Raw genomic sequence first — 14,363 nt, 5'->3', positions numbered from 1 at the left:
TACGTTGTTCCCTTTGTCATCGGTATGTTAATTGCCCGAGATTCGATCGTCGGTATCCAATACCTAGTTCAATCTCGTTACCGGCAAGTCTCTTTATTCGTTCCGTAATACATCATCTCGCAACTAACTCATTGGTTGCAATGCTTGTAAGGCTTATGTGATGTGCATTACCGAGAGGGCCCAGAGATACCTCTCCGACAATCGGAGTGACAAATCCTAATCTCGAAATACGCCAACCCAAATGTACCTTTGGAGACACCTGTAGAGCTCCTTTATAATCACCCAGTTACGTTGTGATGTTTGGTAGCACACAAAGTGTTCCTCCGGTAAACGGGAGTTGCATAATCTCATAGTCATAGGAACATGTATAAGTCATGAAGAAAGCAATAGCAACATACTAAACGATCGGGTGCTAAGCTAATGGAATGGGTCATGTCAATCAGATCATTCACCTAATGATGTGATCCCGTTAATCAAATAACAACTCTTTGTTTATGGTTAGGAAACATAACCATCTTTGATTAACGAGCTAGTCAAGTAGAGGCATACTAGTAACACTCTGTTTGTCTATGTATTCACACATGTATTATGTTTCCGGTTAATACAATTCTAGCATGAATAATAAACATTTATCATGATATAAGGAAATAAATAATAACTTTATTATTGCCTCTAGGGCATATTTCCTTCACTATTTTGTCTATGTATGCACACATGTACTAAGTTTCCGTTTAATACAATTCTAGCATGAATAATAAACATTTATCATGATATAAGGAAATATAAATAACAACTTTATTATTGCCTCTAGGGCATATATTTTCTTCAATGCGCTTGTTGGGAGACAACCCAATATTTTTATTTTTCTGTTTTTATGAGTTCACACATTATTATTTCTGTAGTAATTGTGTTTTAGTGTTTTAATTAGTGTTTGAGCCAATTAAGACCTTTGGGATGGTCCACGGTGATAGTTGATTTAATTTTGTTGAGAAACAGAAATGTTTACTCTAGTAGCAGAATTTTCAAAATTCCCTGGAGCGTGATAAAGATCTGAATGTTTTACACAAGATTGATATACAAATTTCCCAGGTTGTCCTAATTTTTCAGAAGTTTTAGAGTTCAGAAGTTTACGAAGTTTCCAGACTGCTACAGACTATTCTGTTTTTGACAGATTCTGTTTTCTATGTGTTGTTTGCTTATTTTGATGAATCTATGGGTAGTATCAGGGGGTATGAACCATGGAGAAGTTGGAATACAGTATATATCAGATCATTATAAATTTAGAATGAGTTCACAACAGTACCTAAAGTGGTGATTTATTTTCTTATACTAACGGATCTCATGAGTTTTCTGTTGAGTTTTGTGTTGTGAAGTTTTCAAGTTTTGGGTAAAGATTTGATGGACAATGGAATAAGGAGTGGCAAGAGCCTAAGCTTGGGGATGACAAAGGCACCCCAAGGTAATATTAAAGGATGGCCAAGCATCTAAGTTTGGGGATGCCCCGGATGGCATGCCCTCTTTGTCACGACCGGTTTTCCAATAAAAATGTTTATTGAGAAACCAATCTTTTGAGTCCAGTATGAGAAAAATCCTCCTTACCGGTAGACAAATTCTTGATACAATAAGCCAGTAGCATAAAATATATTACAGGGTCGAGCTACGGTTTCTCAACCAAATTATTACAAGCACGCCAATAATTATACATAATGGCGGACATGACACAGTGGTGTGGAGGCATACTACTGACTCGAGGATAGGGTGGTGGTGGAAAATCACAGCGGGGAGTGAGATACATGACTCTAAAACTGGCATCTCATCGAGCGTCGAGGTGAGGCTCGATGAATTTATTTGGTAGCGGAAGCGGATATAATACAGTGGCCAAATCCAGGGTCGCACGAGACTGACTGGGATTCCTGTAGGCATCGGACTCGCTATCAAATTCTTCATCCATGAGATCGCCTTCGTCAGCATCTGGCCAAATCAACAAGCCAGGTGAGTACTTTGAAAGTACTCGCAAGACAGTTCGGACGTAAAATATAACAAATGCATGCATGGATGCGTCATGAGTATTTTAACAGTGGCACATTAATTCGTAAAAACAAGACAGGTAAAAAGGGGGTCGGCGGTAGTCCGCTCAAAAACCCAACAAAATAACTGTAAACCCAATCGGGTGTCTGAAGCGACACCTCGATTGGAAGATAAATAAATAAATCACGCCGTAGTCGGGCGTCTAGGCGACACCACATAAAGGGCTTTAAAAGAAATGCCACAGTCGGGCGTCTGAGCAACGCCACATAAATGGCTTTAAAAGAAATGCCACAGTCGGGCGTCTGAGCGACGCCACATAAAGGGCTTTAAAAGAAATGCCACAGTCGGGCGTCTGAGCGACGCCACATAAAGGGCTTTAAAAGAAATGCCACAGTCGGGCGTCTGAGCAACGCCACATAAAGGGCTTTAAAAGAAATGCCACAGTCGGACGTCTGAGCGACATCGCAGAAAGGGCTTTCATTGAAAGTAAAATATAACAATGCCACAGTCGGACGTCTGAGCGACATCACAGAAAGGGCTTTTATTGAAAGTAAATAATAACAATGCCACAGTCGGACGTCTGAGCGACATCACAAAAATGGCTTTTATTCACAAGTAAATAATACTCATAATAAATATTCAATTCATGAAAATAAACGGGTTAGTCCATCCACAGGAATAAACATTTAACTGGACTTAGCACTCATGTGATTCACCGGAGTCTCTGTCATCAAAACTGACATTTGTCAGGATAAGATAATACCGAACTTGGATATGGAATAGATGATTCAAAGGAATATATGACTCTGCAGAGTTCGTACGAAAATTTTTCCCACAGCCAATGGATTTCCTAGTCACGAAGGACTAGTTCCGTTTACGGTATTTCGGAAGAAAACACAACTAACCAGTACACACCCATCCTACCTCTCGATGCTAGGAATCACCCTAGACATCGTCCAAGAATAACTTTTGAGACGGGGAGATCACAATCTCGAATAGCATGGGATCAAATTTATATACGCGCGCTCTAAGGGGTGCCCCCCTCTCGGTCCCAACCGGAAACACCCATGCCCCCTGACCGGATGACTGGCTTTAATCCAGGGCCATGGAACCATCATCATGGCCTCTCCTTTTGGTGTGTACCAAGAAAGCGGTTTGCAACTTACTAAGCCATATTCCTTGCAGAAAACATGTGGTAGTACAGGGAAGGAAAAATGGAGGGAACTGGACTGATACGGGTTGACACTGAAGTCATATAGCCTGGCATAAGACTGGCATGCTACAACACTGCCATCTTACCCATCCTCATGCCAACACATGGCCATGCATACTCACATCCATCCACTTATGGATTTTCGAAACTCACTTGCCTCATCGTTGCATGTAACATGACATCCGTCGGTATGTTCATCAACATGCCATAAAACTACTTAATGCAAACATGCCAAAACAATCATCATATCAAAAGTTCAAACATGCTTTCCTGGTTCAGAGTAGTCAGAGCCTAGCTCGGTGAAGTTCGCGGTCCCGTCACCTCCTTCGGTATCTACAGTATAAAGAAACATACGCGCTAACGTAAATACCGTGAGGTGCACAAAATTATTCCAAATATTTTTCAAATAAATCTGATAAAAAACTAGACAAAATTTTAAGGAGAACAGAAAAAGAATCAATCAAAAATACTTTTCTGTTAAAAAGTTATAAGGGTTTTAGTCCAGGGACTCATCTGTAATGAAACAGAAAGTTCCCAGGGGCTAACTTATAAAAACAGAAAACGATTCGATAAAGAATACGCCGGCCCAGCGGGAAAACGCATTTGGCAGAAGACGTTTTCAGAAAACGGTTCGCTTAGAAAGGACAGAGAGGCTGACAGGCGGGTCCCGCCCGTCAGGTTTGAATTTTTAAAAGAGGCGGCAGAGCTCGACGGTGCCCGAGAGCCGCGGTGGTCGCCGGCGGCGATCCACAGCGAGGCAGGGAGATCGGAGAGTACCTCCGTGTTCAGGGCGCCATTCCGCGTCTGTGGGAGGTGGTGGTGGTCGCCGGCGAACACCACGTCGACGGCGGCCCTTGCTCTGGCGAACGGTGGTTCGGGCGTTGATGGAGCTCGCCGAGGAGGGCTGCAAGGATCGAATTGAAGTGGGGGTTAGCTCTCTGGTTGCTCGAGGAGGGTACTGACGAAGTTTGGGCGCCGGGGATGGCCTCACCGGAGCGAATCGAGACGGAGGCCGAGGCGGAACGGGGCGGCCGGAGTCGGGGGAGGAGACCTCCTCGAGGTCCTCCTAGTGGCCTTGCGGGGCGTTGGTGAGGTGCAGTGGTGGTGCGTGCTCGAGGGTGAGCTCGGGGTCCCCTTTTATAGGCGATCCGAGGCGGTGGCCGTGGACGGATAAGTCCGATGGTGGATTACGGCGGCGCAGTGGCTGGACGGGGAGATTAGGGAGTTGGGCGTCATCGTGGAGGTCTACTGGTCCCATTCAGACGCTAAGCGGACTTGGATTAGGAGCTTGAGTGGGTTTCGACGGAACGGGGCGGCGCGGGCCCGTCGGCGGCAGAGAGCGTGCCCTGTGCTTGCCGGGCCACGGCGACGGTGCTGTGGGGTGTGCTGGCGTGCATGAGGCCACGCGGAGCTACCAGGAGGGTTGGGCGGCGCCGAACGGCGTTCTGCCGCGGTGTTGCCCCCCCCCCCCTGTCGGTCGTTACGGTGGTTCTGCCGCCGCAAAGCACGCCGGCGCAGGCGGCCCAGGGCGCCACCGACGCCAGGAAGGCGCCAAGCGCGCGTGCGGGGTGCTGGCCAGGGAGAAGGGGCTGCGTGCAACGCGCCAGGATGCACTGTTGACAAGTGACAATTCTCTAACGAAGAAACGACACTGAACTTCTCTGAACTTTCTGAATTTTACTGAAAGTGCAAAGTAACAGTGCCGGCCAGGTGTTCGACAGAATGATTCTGGCATGTAGGGATTTTTCCTTGAGCTGATTTTTGGTGGAGTGGCCTCTCATTGCACCAGGAGACTGCCTGAATTTTTGTGGAATTTTTGGAGAAGTGTAGATATGAATTTCACCAAATTTGTCAAATCTGGTCCAAACTTGCAGTGAGTGAAGTTTGAAAAATTTGAAAAGAAGAAGAGTGGATCAAGATGGTTATAGGTTGTGGGTACTAAGGACTATCCAGGGGAGTTGGTTTGGGCTCAAGGATCAAAGGCATTAGGGTACTTGCTTTGAAAATCACTCAGGCTCAAAGTAATTGGCAGAAATGATTTGAGAGATAAAATAATTGAAATAAAATCCAAAACTTGTTTAGACTTGTTGAGACAGAGAATTTAGATTGTTCAGAGGTGGAGGAAGGGATTTTGAGAAGATTTACTATAGGAGACATGGTAAAACCATGGGTGGTTTTCAAGATAAGAAAAACCTCAAAATTCATAGAGTTCTTTTTATAAGAAAAAGAATAGTTTCCAAAAATACACTTTGAGAAGGGAACCATCAGAGAAAGAGTTTTAAATGATCAAACACCATAGTTTGAAGAAGATACAAAAATAAAAATCCTTGCCAAAGAAGTTTTTAAGAGGAAGGTTTTCTGGAAATTTTTTAAATGGCCTCTTTTCAGAAACCAACAAAGTTTTTGCTGAAAAACCAAATAAAAATTTTGGAGTGTCACACTCTTTCGTCTTCAATCCATCGGTAAATTTACTTGAGGCTATATTTTTATTGACCACATGATATGTGTTTTGCTTAGAGCGTCTTGTATGATATGAGTCTTTGCTTTTTAGTTTTCCACAATAATCCTTTCTGTACACACCTTTTGAGAGGGACACGCATGAATTGTGAATTTATTAGAATACTATTTGTGCTTCACTTATATCTTTTCAGCTAGGCAGTTTGCTCTAGTGCTTCACTTATATCTTTTTAGATCACGACGGTGGCTTTATTTTATAGAAATTGTTGAACTATCTATAGAGATAGATCAAGATGCTTGATAAGTTTTTTCAATGAGTACATACCTTGACAAGATTTTGAAGTAGTTCAAAATTGAACAGTCAAAGAAAGAGTTCTTGCCTATGTTACAAGGTGTGAAATTGAGCAAGACTCAAAGCCCGACCACGACAGAAGATAGAAAGAGAATGATCTAGCAGTAGATCACCGAACAACGGTCAAAATTATCCTTAGTGGAATAAGGATATGTTTCTCGATTATGGAGGTGACAAAAGGTTCATTGTAAAGGGTTACGTCGATGCAAGTTTTGACACTAATCCAGATGACTCTAAGTCTCCATAAGGATACATATTGAAAGTGGGAGCAATTAGCTAAAGTAGCTCCATGCAGAGCATTGTAGACATAGAAATTTGCAAAATACATACGGATCTGAATTTGGCAGACCCGTTGACTAAACTTCTCTCACAAGCAAAACATGATCACACCTTAGTACTCTTTGGGTGTTAATCACATGGCGATGTGAACTATGTTACTGACTCGAGTAAACCCTTTGAGTGTTGGTCACATGGCGATGTGAACTATGGATATTAATCACATGGTGATGTGAACTATTGGTGTTAAATCACATGGCGATGTGAACTAGATTATTGACTCTAGTGCAAGTGGGAGACTGAAGGAAATATGCCCTAGAGGCAATAATAAAGTTTTTATTTATATTTCCTTATATCGTGATAAATGTTTATTACTCATGCTAGAATTGTATTAACGGGAAACTTAGTACATGTGTGAATACATAGACAAACAGAGTGTCACTAGTATGCCTCTACTTGACTAGCTCGTTGAATCAAAGATGGTTAAGTTTCCTAGCCATATACATGAGTTGTCATTTGATTAACGGGATCACATCATTAGAGAATGATGTGATTGACTTGACCCATTCCGTTAGCTTAGCACTTGATCGTTTAGTATGTTGCTATTGCTTTCTTCATGACTTATACATGTTCCTATGACTATGAGATTATGCAACTCCCGAATACCGAAGGAACACCTTGTGTTCTATCAAACGTCATAACGTAACTGGGTGATTATAAAGATGCTCTACAGGTGTCTCCGAAGGTGTTTGTTGGGTTGGCGTAGATCGAGATTAGGATTTGTCACTCCGAGTATCGGAGAGGTATCTTTGGGCCCTCTCGGTAATGCACATCACTATAAGCCTTGCAAGCAATGTAACTAATGATTTAGTTGCGGGATGATGCATTACGGAAAGAGTAAAGAAACTAGCCGGTAACGAGATTGAACTAGGTATTGAGATACCGACGATCGAATCTCGGGCAAGTAACATACCAATGACAAAGGGAACAACGTATGTTGTTATGCGGTTTAACTGATAAAGATCTTCGTAGAATATGTAGGAGCCAATATGAGCATCCAGGCTCCATTGTTGGTTATTGACCAGAGATGAGTCTCGGTCATGTCTACATAGTTCTTGAACCCGTAGGGTGCGCACGCTTAACGTTCGGTGACGATCAGTATTATGAGTTTATGTGTTTTGATGTACCGAAGATAGTTCGGAGTCCTAGATGTGATCACGGACATGACGAGGAGTCTCGAAATGGTCGAGACATAAAGATTGATATATTGGACGGCTATATTCGGACACCGGAAGTGTTTCAGATGGTTTTGGAGAAAACCGGTGTGCCGGAGGGGTTACCGGAACCCCCTGGGGGACTAATGGGCCTTGATGGGCCCTACTGGATAGAGAGAGAGGGGCTGGCCAGGGCAGGCCGTGCGCCCCCTCCCCTTGAGTCCCAGTTGGACAAGGAAGGGGGGCGCCCCCCTTGCGTTCCCCCTCTCCTACTCCTTCCTTCCCCCTCCTAGTGGGACTAGGAAAGGGGAGTCCTACTCCCACTAGGAGGAGGACTCCTCCTCCTGCCGCGCCCTCCTAGGGCCGGCCGGCCTCCCCCCTTTCTCCTTTATATACGGGGCGGGAGGGGGGGCACCCTAGAACACACAAGTTGATTGTTCCAAGCCGTGTGTGGTGCCCCCCTCCACCATATTCCACCTCGATCATATCGTAGCGGTGCTTAGGCGAAGCCCTGCGTCGGTTGTTTCGTCAACACCGTCATCACGACGTCGTGCTGACGGAACTCTCCCTCGAAGCTCTACTGGATCATGAGTTCGTGGGACGTGTGCAGATCGCAGAGGTGCCCTACGTTCGGTACTAGGATCGGTCGATCGTGAAGACGTACGACTACATCAACCGCGTTGTCATAACGCTTCCGCTTATGGTCTACGAGGGTACGTGGATGACACTCTCCCCTCGCGTTGCTATGCATCACCATGATCATGCATGTGCGTAGGATTTTTTTTTGAAATTACTACGTTCCCAGCAGCAACTTGCTAGCATTGCTTGCGACTGCACCTGGTGCCGAAGAGCCCAACCACCCCGGCGGCCCTCTTCCTCCTCTTCTCTGCTTTTTGCATGGCAATATCCTGGTCCTCATGCTCTCCGTGAGCTTCTTTGGTGCCTTCCGGTCTGTTATGCTCTGCAGGTCCGCGCCCACGCCCACAGCCTCTTCCCGACCGGCCTCTGCCATGGCCACCTCTTGCTCCATTGCCTTCAGAGTTCCGTCCTTCTCCTGGACCATTGCCTGGGCCTTTGAACAACGTGGCTTTCAGATCCTTGAAGACTAGGGCTTTAGGGGGGGTCAATTCCATCACCGCACTCTTTAAACAGATGGCCAATATACCCGCAAACTGCACACCAATCGGGAAGGCGCTCATATTTCACCCTAAAGATCACCCTCTGGACTGTGTATTTCTTCTTGATTACCAGCGACACGACATTCTTTAGAGGCTTTGTGACATCAAGCCTCAGTCAAACCCGTGCAAAATTCCCCTCAAAGTCCTGTAATTTCGGCTCTGCGTAGATGAACTCTCCCACAGTTGCGGATAGGGCCTTGATTTTGGGGAAGAAACCATCCGAAAGGTCGTGGATCTCCATCCATATGTCAATCTTGTTTAGATCTATTGTCGACGGCTTAGTAAAGCCATCATAATGCACGAGAATCACGACCTTTCCTTTGAACGTCCAAGGTCCTTCCTCCATCACACGTTCCCAGTCGACAAGGCAGCCAAATTGCATCGTATAGAGGTTATCCTCCAGGGTGCGGATCTTCACCTCCTTTGCCAAATCCCATGCAATCCTCGTGTTCCTGAAGAACCAGTATTGGCTGTAGGGTTTTTCTGCATGAACTCTAGCGATTGCCATCCACAGGGTCGCCTCCACCGGTAGTTCCTCGTCCTCAACCACAATGTCTTGGGGATCATCCTCTTTCGGCCCTAATTCCTCCATCATCGCCTCTAGATCAGAGATTGCCTGCCCCGACCATTGAGCAGTATCATCCATGGTCTCTTGCCCGAGAGTTTTAGGTCCGCGGGTGGTAAGAAACCTAAGCAATCCTTGACTCCCACCTGCCGGCGGAGACCCACGGGCCCCTGCAGTTGTCGACGAGAGAGAAGAGGGAAGGGGCACTAGTAGAAAAAAGCCCATTAGTCTCGGTTCTAGAACCGGGACTAAAGGGTCGGTACTAAAGGCCCCCCTTTAGTCCCGGTTCTTATACGAACCGGGACTAAAGGCCCTTCATGTGGCCATTTTCTAGAGCTCCACCTTTAGTCCCGGTTGATAACACCAACCGGGACTAAAGGTAATTTTACGGAAAAAAATTGAATTTTTTTTAATTTTTTTCCCGATTTTCAAATTTCTGAATTATTTTACAATTTAATCTCTAATCACCCCTCATCACTGCTCAATTTAACCTCTAATCTCTAATCACCCCTCATCATTCCAAATCATCTAACTTCCCGGCCGGTCACCCATTCTCTCACTACTCCAGCCTGAGCATGCTTAACTTCTGAGTTCTATTCCCCTTCGTTTCCAAGTTTGCACTTGTTGTTTTCCTGACAATAGTAAGATGTCAATCCGATTAACCCTCAGGAGTTTAGCTTGAGCATGAAGTCACACGTTTCACTGTTTGAGTTTGAAACTATTTTTCTAAAAAACACTAATATTCTTGAATAATTATTTAGTAACCCTAATACTTCTTGAATAAGTAGTTTGACCACCGTTTGACCAGATTTAACCAAAATTCAAAGAAAAAGAAATTTGAGCATATCTTTTTTCCTTTAAGAATTTGAGGATTCTAAAAATTTGCAAACAGGCGTACGGCTGTCAAAATCGGATGCGAATGTTCATGCTGAACATTTTGATATATTATACATTTTTTTCCGACATCGTATGCAAAAGTTATGGCCGTTTTACTTTGTCCCTAAACTTTTTGCAAAACATGTCCAAATTTAAGTTTCTAAATTTTCCTAACTGGTAGATATAGTAATATAACTACATCTCGAACGATTTTATTTTTTTGAAGTTTTTATCATTTTCTTTTTTTTCAAAACTGAAAGGGTGATACACGGGGGGTAGAGTTTGAGGCACGAACCCCTTTAGTCCCGGTTTGAGACACGAACCGGGACTAAAGGGCATCGCACCCTTTAGTCCCGGTTTGTGTCTCAAACCGGGACTAAAGGTCTAATCTTTAGTCCCGGTTTGAGACACGAACCGGGACTAAAGGGCATCACACCCTTTAGTCCCCGTTCGTGTCTCAAACCGGGACTAAAGGTTTCATTTGAACCGGGACGAATACCTTTAACCGCTCGAACCGGGACTAATGCTCATATTAGTCCCGATTCGTAATGCAACCAGGAGTAATGTGTATGCTGAGCTGTGACCAAAACCCTGTTTTCTACTAGTGGGGAGATAAAATCTCTACAGAGGGGGACATAATCGCCTCCGCCGAAAGGAGAGAGAAATCCTAACGAGAGGGGAACGCTGCTACCTGGTCCTCGTCAAGTGGTCTGACCCGGCGGCGATCACTGATACTTGGGAAGACAAGTAGGAACCGCAAGCCCATTTTCCTGCAGCGTAGGCTTGGGGCCAAGCCTCTTCGCAAGGAGGGGGTGTGAAGGCCACTGTCAAGACGACCACTTCAAACTGATCAAGACTCGGCCTCGCCCACGGCTCGGCCACTAGACAGAGACGGCCCAACAACAGGGTCCATGGGCCGAAGTGGGTGTGAGCCAGTGACTACATAATCGATCCTCACTCGCAAGCGCAGGGCAGGCAGTGGATCACGGCACCGCCGGCGGTGGCTCTATGTTTTTCCCCTACCTCATTTCTCCCACCCAATTCGTGTAATCACGACTTATAATCGCTTGTGCTGCCTAAATTTGTGAGTGGAACTATTAGATTGAGACATATATCAGCGGGTTGTCGTTCTATGAGAGGGCACAAGGGATTGATCGTTCCACCGGCTTGATGGAACAACCGCCGTAGACTTGCCCTTAATGTACAAATTTGATCTCGACTTCATCACTATGCACGACAGGTTGACGGTGCTCAAGTCGTGATACAAGATGCCACAACAAGTTATCAACTGTATCCATGAAAGATCAACTACAAGAAATGAGGTACCCATCCATCCCGTCTTCTTGCACGATCACCTACTAGCGATGACGATGTAGCACAAGGGAGTTGCAGACGGTACACACTAAACTACAGAATAAGACAAGCTTTTGTGGACCTACCGTTAGACAATCAACGCCACCGTGGAGGCATCTCGTGCCGCACTTCAAAGTGTTTGTCGAATATAAGGGGAGGTGAAGCGGAGGGCAACTTTTGGTCTATGAGGACATATGCATCCTATATGGGAAAAAAATTTAGTAATTCAACAAAAAGTCAAAAATTCCTGAAAATATTTTTGAAATAAACTTGACCTTCTATTGTACTCGTGAAAAATAAAATCCACAAACAAAATATCCTTTTGACTTCTTTTCAAAAAAGACAAATTTCCGGTCAAAATAGCGTGAATAGTGACCTATAATAGCAAATAAATTTTGTCTTTTTCGCTGTGAAGTCAACATATTTTTCTTTTTTGTGAAAATTGTGTATACTAGTGCGTAAGTAAGTCAACTTTATTCTAAAAATAGTTTCTTAACTATTTTGACTTTTTGTTTAACTATTAAAAATAAATCCCCATATAGGGTACATATGTACCCAGGAACCATTGGGTATTTCCCGAGGTGAAGCTTGATTTTGTGTGGTTTGGTTTTGTGATCGTGATCATTCCATAAAACGGCAATAAAAGATCAACGGAAACATAGTTCAAGGCACCTGTTCACGATCGTGCAGTTTTTAGGAAATAGAACAGGGTAGATATGAGGTACTTTTCCTCCGTAGCAATGCACGGGCAAATTTTGTAGTCATGTTTAAAAAAAAGACCGGCATCATTCCATATATGACGCTAACTGCGGCAAGAGGTTGACGTTTCGCACAGGGTCAGGTGGGCCGGCCCATTTGCAGGTGCAGTGGCACCGCATGATCGACGTGAAATAACGCCAAAAAGAAGTAGACTGCCGCTGGGAATTGAACTCGCGACAAAGGAATGAGTTGCACGCTGTACTAACCCCTGTGCCATACAAGTGCTTGTGTCCAATTGGATTCGCGATGCTTCAAGAACTAAACGACTGCGGCAAAACAAAAACACAGCTCTGTGTAGGGGATAGAACCAAGGAGCTCTTGCTCGTTAATAACGTCACAAGCCACCATAACTACTGAGATTAGATGTCTAAAATAGCAGCCAGTGTGTGTCAACTATTAGCCACAAAGAGATAAACTCACTTCTAAATATTGAACGTGATTTTATTTTTGAAAAGAGTAAATATTTTTTGAAATGTGAACATTTTCTCATTTTGAACAATATTTTTAAAAAGTCGAAATTTTGTGAACCCAATTTTGTTTTGAAAAAAGGAACAAATTTGAAAGGGAGAACAAAATTTTCAGTTATGAACATTTGTTTAAAAATCCAAACATTATTTTAAAAACAGGAACAAAAGATTATAACCAGAACAATTTTTGAAATTATGAACATTTTTTCAAAAATACAAACATTGAGCACTTTGTTAAGATGCCTAAAACATAAATTTTGAGTAATTTTTTGAACCTAATTTTTTTCACAAACGCAAAAAAATTATGAAAACAAACAAATTTTGAATTTCCCAACCATTTTTTTAAAGCATAAACGTTTTGGAATTTGTGAAAAAAAATTAAAGCACGGTCATTTTTTAAATCTTGAGAACAAATTTCGAAACGGAGAACAAATTTTGAAGCGCGAACAATTTTTTAAAGCATGAACATTTTTTGAATTTTGAGAACAAATTTTGACACAGAGAAATTTTTTGGAAAATCCCGAACAAATTTGGTGGTGTGAATTTTTTTTAATACGTGAACAAAAAATTGAAATCCAGTCCATTTTCTGAATTCAAAAGTTTTGAACTTTTTTGTGTAACAAGAACAATTTTTGAATTTTGAGAAAAAAAATCAAAATTGAACATTTTTTGGATACAGGAACAAAATTTGAATATTTTGAAAAAGTTTTAAAAAATGAGAAGAACAGAAATGGAAATAAAACTGAAGAAAGAAAATTTGTCGAAAAGAGAAATTAACTTGAAAAGGAAAACTGAAAGAAAACATAAGAGTAACAAAAAGAAAAAAAGAACCAGAAGACGGAAGAAGAAAAAACAAAAGTAAAAAAAGAAAAAGAAAAGGAAAAATAGAAAACCGGTTCAGGAACCTTCTAGATGGTTCCCAAAACCAGTAAGAACCGGTTTGGAACGCTCTAGAAGGTTCCCAAAATCAGAACCTGTACATAAGCTACAGATGGGCCTTTCCAAATCGCTCGCTAGTTCGCATCCCCAGTGCGATTCGTCGACATTTTGACGCAATAAGTGTCAAATAGGTTTTTCCCTTCTGGCCTCCCTCATGCACGAGTTAACAGCAACTTCAAGTGACAGGCCCCTGGGCTGGCCTGGCCAGAAGTATGTGGTGACTCCACTAGATGAGCACTGAAAATTATTCCTTCCCCTCTCGCTAGGGTTTACTTTCCTCTCAGCGGCGGCGGCGCCCACCACCTATGCAATGTACTTTATAAAATTGCCACCAAGGTTATTTCTAACCGCCTCAAGCTAGTTCTACCAGATATAATATCAGATGAGCAGTCAGCCTTTTTGTTCCAGACAGATTAATCACAGATAACATAATAGCAGCATATGAGTGCCTCCACTTTATGAAGAGAAGCAAAGCAAAGAAAAATCAACATTGTGCCCTGAAATTGGACATGATGAAAGCATATGACAGAGTTGAATGGAACTATCTTCGAGCGGTTATGTTAAAATTGGGATTTACCGAAAGATGGGTAAACATTGTGATGGGCATGGTCACATCAGTCAGATTTTCAATGCTATTTAATGGGAAGAAACTTCAGGAATTCACACCCTCAAGGGGTATTCGACGG

This window comes from Triticum aestivum, chromosome 7A (assembly GCF_018294505.1).
Source record: "Triticum aestivum cultivar Chinese Spring chromosome 7A, IWGSC CS RefSeq v2.1, whole genome shotgun sequence".
NCBI lineage: Eukaryota > Viridiplantae > Streptophyta > Magnoliopsida > Poales > Poaceae > Triticum > Triticum aestivum.
This window is presented reverse-complemented; position numbering follows the sequence as displayed.